Source organism: Chenopodium album, chromosome 4 (genome assembly GCF_948465745.1).
Source record: "Chenopodium album chromosome 4, dcCheAlbu1.1, whole genome shotgun sequence".
Classification (NCBI taxonomy): domain Eukaryota; kingdom Viridiplantae; phylum Streptophyta; class Magnoliopsida; order Caryophyllales; family Amaranthaceae; genus Chenopodium; species Chenopodium album.
This window is the reverse complement of record NC_137837.1, coordinates 40117375-40124837: the sequence shown is the minus strand read 5'-3', so window position 1 is coordinate 40124837 and position 7463 is coordinate 40117375.

Below are 7463 nucleotides of genomic sequence, written 5' to 3'. Positions count from 1 at the left end.
GGTGGATTCTTAATTGATTAATCTTAGTTTTTGTTTAATTCTTGGTGGATTTCCTGTATAGAATTAGACTTAAACATATCCCTTGTGTTTTGTTGATTTTCGGATCAATAATTCACATCATCTTTGGTATCAGAGCAGGTTTGCGCAACTTCGGCAAAAATTAAACTGGGAACAATTGGCTGGGAATTTTTACGTGATTCTTTTTGCATTGAACTCTAAAAACGTCCAGCTATCACCATATAAAATTTCATAACTTTTAGTTGAGTAACGCGTTCTACACAGCCTCAAACTTTTGGTGTTTGTGCACTGATTTGCGGATGGGAGTCCGGTTTTTGTGTTGCCTAGTTTTCCTTCAAGATTCGATCTTTTAATCAAGATTTTTGCATAAACTGACTTGGTTTGTGTAGGAATCATGAGTGACGAGGAGGTTCCACAAGTTCCAAGGGGATTAACCTTAGAACAGGCTCAAAATCTTAGAAGAGATAGGCGAATTGACGAGTTGGTAGCAAGGATGGATGAGATATTAAAAAGGCTTGATACTCTTGCTGGAGATTCTTCAAGGAAAGGGAATTCTAACCCTAATTCTGGTTCAAGTGAGGAAGAACAACCAAGGAGGAACCCAAGGAGGCCACAAAATAATTATTCCTCAAGTGATGAATCACCAAGGCCTAGGAGGAGAGATCGACCAAAGGATGATGATAGGAACCTTAGATTAGATCTTCCCGAATTCAATGGGAGTATGAATGAACCTGAAAAATACCTTGAGTGGATTAGAAGGGCCGAGACACTATTTGATTACAAGGAGTATGATGAAAGGAAAAGATGCAAATTGGCTGAATTGAAACTGACCGGTTATGCTAGTCTTTGGTATGATAATCTAAAGAAGAAGAGGCATAAGGAGGGGCGTGCAAGTATCTCAACTTGGGAACAACTCAAGAAGCACATGAAAAAAAGGTTCGTACCTAGTGATTATATTCAAGATGTTTATCTTAAGATGCAACTTTTTAAACAAAATTCTATGACTGTTGAGAATTATATTGGTGAATTTGAAAAGTTATGCATGCTATGTGGCTTAGAAGAGATTGTTGAGCATAAGATTGCTAGATTTATGATGCAAGTCTAAGCATGGAGAACTTCGAAGATTTGCTTATCATGCATCAAGATAACTTGTCCCTAAACATTGATTCAAGCCAAGCATTGTATGGACACTTTCTTGGATATCAAAGCAAAGCCACGGTTTGCTTAGTGGCTTTTCTTGGAGTCTAGTTCACTTTCTTGAACTTTCTTGAATTTTCTTTACTTAGATTTTGCTTACAAGTTTTTACCTTTCACTTGAAAGGGTTTTTCTTGGTTCAAGCATTAGGATCTTTAATCTTTATTTAATTCTTTAATTTTTATTTATTTATTTAGTTGCTTTAAAAATCAGTTAGTTAGCAAAATAAATCAGTTTGGTGTATGCTTGTGCGCCAAGGTGCTTGCTCTTCAAGCAAGTTAGAATTCTAGTTTAATTAGGATTGAATTAGGGACTTGTCCTAATCTTCCTAGGTAAACTAAGTCTTATAAATAGGGCTGTAAACACACAAATAAATATACATAGATTTATATTCAGATTTATTTCTTAAGTTGCATACTTGAGTTTTGGTTGATTGCGATCAATTGTTGTTTTGCTTGTTTTAGTTAAAACATTCGTTTGGATTGATTAATTAGGTGGATTCTTAATTGATTAATCTTAGTTTTTGTTTAATTCTTGGTGGATTTCCTGTATAGAATTAGACTTAAACATATCCCTTGTGTTTTGTTGATTTTCGGATCAATAATTCACATCAATTTATTTCGGGGTTGAATGATAATATTGCTGAAAAAGTTGAATTGCAACAATATTGGTCCTTTGAGGATGTTTGCAAGGTAGCTTTGAAAGTTGAAAAACAGATAAAGGGGAAGAAAGGGACGTACACTAAGCCCTTTGTAAAAGGTTTCACTAAACCTTTTGAGAAGAACAGCTTGGAGAAAAGTGGTTCTAGTTCGAACTACAAGGAGACTAAATCAAAATTTGAAGCTCCTAAAAAGCTTGTTGAAGATAGGAAGTGCTTCAAGTGTGGTAGTGTTGGTCACATTGCAACTAATTGTCCATCAAAAAGAGTAATGACTGCTCAAGAGTGGGAACAAGAACAAGCTAAGTGTGAGCAGGGTAGTGACTATGAAGAAAAGAACGAAGAGGAAAACTTTGAAGAAGAGGAGGGGCATGTTGACGAAATTGATCCCGAGACTCATGGTCAAAGTTTGGTTCTAAGAAGGGCGCTACACTCTAAAACCGTACCTATGGAAAACAATCAAAGGGAGAAAATCTTTCTTACAAGGTGCAAGGTAGAAGATAGGTTGTGTGACATGATCATAGACACGGGGAGTTGCACTAATGTGGTATCTACTACTTTGGTAGACAAATTGAAGTGGCCAACTACTGAACATCCAAGCCCTTATAAGCTTCATTGGCTTAATAATTCGAGTGATGTTAAGGTAACTAAACAAGCCTTAATCTCCTTTTCAATTGGTAAATTTCATGATAAAGTTTTGTGTGATGTTTGTCCTATGGATGCTTGTCATATACTATTAGGCCGTCCTTGGCAATATGATAGATTTGTGAAGTTTGATGGAAGGACTAATGTGTATGTTGTGAGAAAAGGAGAAAAAGAGACACCGGTTGCTTTAAAACCTTTAATATGCAACAAGTCTTCTAATGTTACCTCTAATTCGAAGAATTCTTATTTGATTAGTGAGAGGGAATTAGAAAAAGAGATTTGCAGCAACAATGTGGTATATATACTTGTTTCTAATGAGATTCGAATTGATCAAGATAAACAAGCAAAGAGGCCGTATGAATTGGAATCTGTTTTAGAAGAATTCAAGGATGTCTTTCCTAAGGAATTACCTCCGGGACTACCTCCTATTCGTGGGATAGAGCATCAAATTGACTTGATTCCGGGAGCACCCTTACCTAATAAGGCAGCCTATAGAAGTAATCCGGAAGAAACAAAGGAGATGCAAAGGCAAATTGAAGAGCTTATGACTAGAGGATACGTGAGGGAAAGTATGAGCCCTTGTGCCGTGCCTACTTTACTTGTCCCAAAGAAAGATGGGAGTTGGCGCATGTGTATTGATAGTAGGAGTGTGAATAACATCACTATCAAATACCAATTTCCTATTCCAAGGTTAGATGATCTACTTGATGAACTACATGGTTCAAAGTTGTTTTCTAAGATTGATCTTATGAGTGGTTATCATCAAATTCGAATGAGAGAAGGAGATGAGTGGAAGACAGCATTCAAGACTAAGTTAGGGTTGTATGAATGGTTGGTGATGCCGTTTGGACTCACTAATGCACCTAGCACTTTCATGAGGTTGATGCATGAGGTACTTAAACCTTTCCTTGGCAAGTTTGTTGTTGTTTATTTAGATGATATTCTGATATACTCTAAAAATTTGCATGATCATCTAAATCATCTAACAAGTGTGTTTGAAGTGTTAAGAGAGAAGAAACTCTATGCTAAGCTTGAAAAATGCTACTTCTTAGTGCCTAGTGTTACTTTTCTTGGTTATGTTGTATCAAAAGATGGAGTTTCAGTTGATCATTCAAAAGTAGAGGCTATTAAAACTTGGCCTATTCCTACTAATATGAGTGAAGTAAGGTCTTTTCATGGTCTAGCTTCATTCTATAGAAGATTAGTCAAGAATAAGTTGATGCCTAGAAGTGAAGGTCCTTTCAAGATTATTGAGAAGATCAATGACAATGCTTATAAGTTAGAACTTCCGGGAGAATATGGAGTTAGTGCTACATTCAATGTTGGCGATTTGGCTAAGTATATTCCTGATGAAGAACTTCGAGATTTGAGGACAAATTCTTTCGAAGAAGAGGAGGATGATGCAAGTCTAAGCATGGAGAACTTCGAAGATTTGCTTATCATGCATCAAGATAACTTGTCCCTAAACATTGATTCAAGCCAAGCATTGCATGGACACTTTCTTGGATATCAAAGCAAAGCCACGGTTTGCTTAGTGGCTTTTCTTGGAGTCTAGTTCACTTTCTTGAACTTTCTTGAATTTTCTTTACTTAGATTTTGCTTACAAGTTTTTACCTTTCACTTGAAAGGGTTTTTCTTGGTTCAAGCATTAGGATCTTTAATCTTTATTTAATTCTTTAATTTTTATTTATTTATTTAGTTGCTTTAAAAATCAGTTAGTTAGCAAAATAAATCAGTTTGGTGTATGCTTGTGCGCCAAGGTGCTTGCTCTTCAAGCAAGTTAGAATTCTAGTTTAATTAGGATTGAATTAGGGACTTGTCCTAATCTTCCTAGGTAAACTAAGTCTTATAAATAGGGCTGTAAACACACAAATAAATATACATAGATTAATATTCAGATTTATTTCTTAAGTTGCATACTTGAGTTTTGGTTGATTGCGATCAATTGCTGTTTTGCTTGTTTTAGTTAAAACATTCGTTTGGATTGATTAATTAGGTGGATTCTTAATTGATTAATCTTAGTTTTTGTTTAATTCTTGGTGGATTTCCTGTATAGAATTAGACTTAAACATATTCCTTGTGTTTTGTTGATTTTCGGATCAATAATTCACATCAACTTTTGACTTTCAAAGACTCTCAAAGACCCTAACTTTGTCAAGCATCCGTCACCCGACTTTCCTGTCCGACTACTTCAGCCAACCAGGCGTCTCAAATACCTTCTTCTAAGGTAACCGCCTGCTCTTTTTTTTTATTTTTTCTTGCATTTTTCATTTATTCAAATGGTTTCCCAAACTTACACGGCACGGCCTAGGTTAGCGATCAGCCGGTCACCGGGGACGGCTAAATCTAGAACTAGGAGTGCCGAATGCTCGTTCGAGAACTTTCCTTTAAGTACATCTCCAAATCCGACAGTGTCTGTGCATCTGCAGGACGCGATGGCTCGAACAAAGCAAACTACAAGGAGATATAGGCCGGATGGTTCCTTTTACCTTTCGGACAGTGAGACTCCAAATTCAGACGGCTCCATTAGGGTGCAAGTTAGTGAGATTTCTGAGCACCCCCCAAACCCTTCTTCTGACCTTCCCCAAACTCCAACTTACTACTCTCCCCCTTATTCAAGCGGCACCCCCAGTGATACTATACTGCGGGAGGCCGACAGTCAGTACCAGGCCGAGCCTTCAGAACAGGCGTCGATGGAGAGTCTAGGGGAGGATCTTGCTGGCCCTAGCCGGCAGTCCCTTAGCTCTGGGATAGTTCCGATGACGATTCGGCCTCGTCATCTTCTGATTGCGCCCCAGTTAATTCAGAGGAAGCCCGAGCAAAAATAGAAACTACAAGGGAATCCTTGTTAGTAGAAAAAAGGGAAGGCTGGGCGGAGCCGAGTGCTTCCAGGCGCTTGGAACGCGCCCCCTATTATCACCATGTTCCGCAAAGCAAGCGGACCTCCATGACATCCGGTCTTGCCAATTTCAGGCGCAAGACCGTAATGGGGCATGGCTTTTCCTTGTCCGTCCCCAACAAGGAGGATACTGTAACCTAGCCCTCCCTGGCCAGTTATAAGGATAAAGCCTTCGGCTGCTACGAGGCGGTCCTTCAGGTTGTTTTACGCTTCCCTCTCCATCCGACCGTGGAGAGGATACTAGACGGATACCAACTGGGTATCTGGCAACTTGTCCCGAATTCATGGATAAATATCATCGGGTACGTTGCCGCATGTGAAATGCTGGAGGTGGATCCCAGCTTTGAGGCATTCGCCCACATGCACTATCTCAGCCGAGCGCCTGCCAAGGGCGGCGAAGGCTGGTACACCTTGTCCACCTGCAAGGGGTACATGATGGCAGTCGGCAAAGAGAACAAATGGAAGGACTGGAGAACAAAGTTCTCTATTGTCCATTCCTCTGAAAGCCGACTGAACCAAAAATACAATCGGTGGAACAAGGATCCGCCCCTCCTGGCTGGCAAGAGCGCCTTGCCCCCTCTCCCTAGGCGGGCCCAGGAGAAAATTTTTGACCGGGGTCTGTTCAAAGTGTCTGTTCGGACAAACAAGCATGGGGAGAAAATATTCGTCCCCTAGAGCTACATTCCCCTTTACAAGTGGCTGGAAGACGGGGTGTTCTTGGCCGCTTGTGGTCTAAGCTCTGAGATGCCGAGAGGTAGTCGGCCGTCTGATTTTGTGCAAACTTTAAATTGTTTTCAGTGTGTTTATAAAGCCTAATTCCTTCTTTTTGATGCAGACAAAGCAATGGAAAAGCTCTCGGCAACAAAGAAGCCGGCTGCCGTCTCTGCAGCAAAGTACCGCACCAACGTCCTTAACAGAGCGAGTGACGAGCAGAAAGCAGCCGGGACTCCCAAGGTAGTTGTTTATGACACTTGGTATATTTTCTCAATAGAGGTTAAATTTTGCCCGCCTGCTTTTCTGACGCCTTTCTTTTCGTTCATGCAGAAGGTTTCCACCAGGCCTTCTCCCTCCAAACAATCCCAACCCAAAATTCAAAAAACAGGGGCAGGTGATGTGAGTCCATCCGGCAAGAGCCGAAAGCACATCGGTCACAAGCGCAAGAGAGGGGACAGCTCTACTCTCGAAGCTGACAGGGAGGTCAGCAAACTGGATGCCACCCAGGCATCGAAGGGTGGCTTTAAGCAACCCAGCACTACTGTCGGCTCAGTAGGAGAGAAAAGGCGCCATGGGAAGGAGGAGGAGGCTCAGCCAGACAGTATGAGTCGCATCTTCATTGAATTCCAGCATCAAGATAGTTTCTAAGAACCTTCTTGACTAACTTATAATTTTGCAGCTCTTGTGCAAAGGCCGACCGTCGTCCAGATGGCCAAGGAGATGCTGCGGTCGCTTGATCTAGAGGACAAGGCGTCCGTTAGAGGAGTCGGCACCCTCAACTTGGATGCCATCTTGGGGAACCTCTGTGAGGTAAAAAAGTTAGCTAAATTTTCTTTAATATTTAAGCACACATCCGACTGGTCTTGACCATTCGGCTCTTTTCTCATTTCCAGGCCATGCTACGCGTCTAGGGGCTAAGAAGGCCAATCCAGGAAAAGACTAAAGAGGTAACAGCTGCTAAAGCTCGAGCCGAGTCCGCCTTAGACCGAGCTCAATTTGAAATTGCTCAGAATGAGCTTCTAACCCTTGATAGGATGTATTCCTAGGCGGACGCCAACCTGCAGGTGAAGAAGGACCTGGATTCGGCCCGCTCCAAAATCAATGACCTTAAGGCCGAAGTTAAAGGCCTTAAGGAAAAGCTTGAGCCTCTTCAAGAGGCCAAGAAAGAGGCCGAGAGGGCCAAGGAGCGGGTTGGCCGCCTGGAGGGGCGCCTGGCAAACCAGCAGCAGCAGCTGAAGGCCAAGTTCCAGTCCCGGGCTGAGGAGGAGAAGCAGGCCCTTGTCAAACAAATGATGGAGGACTACGAATCCATCATGCGGACGGCATGGGAGGCG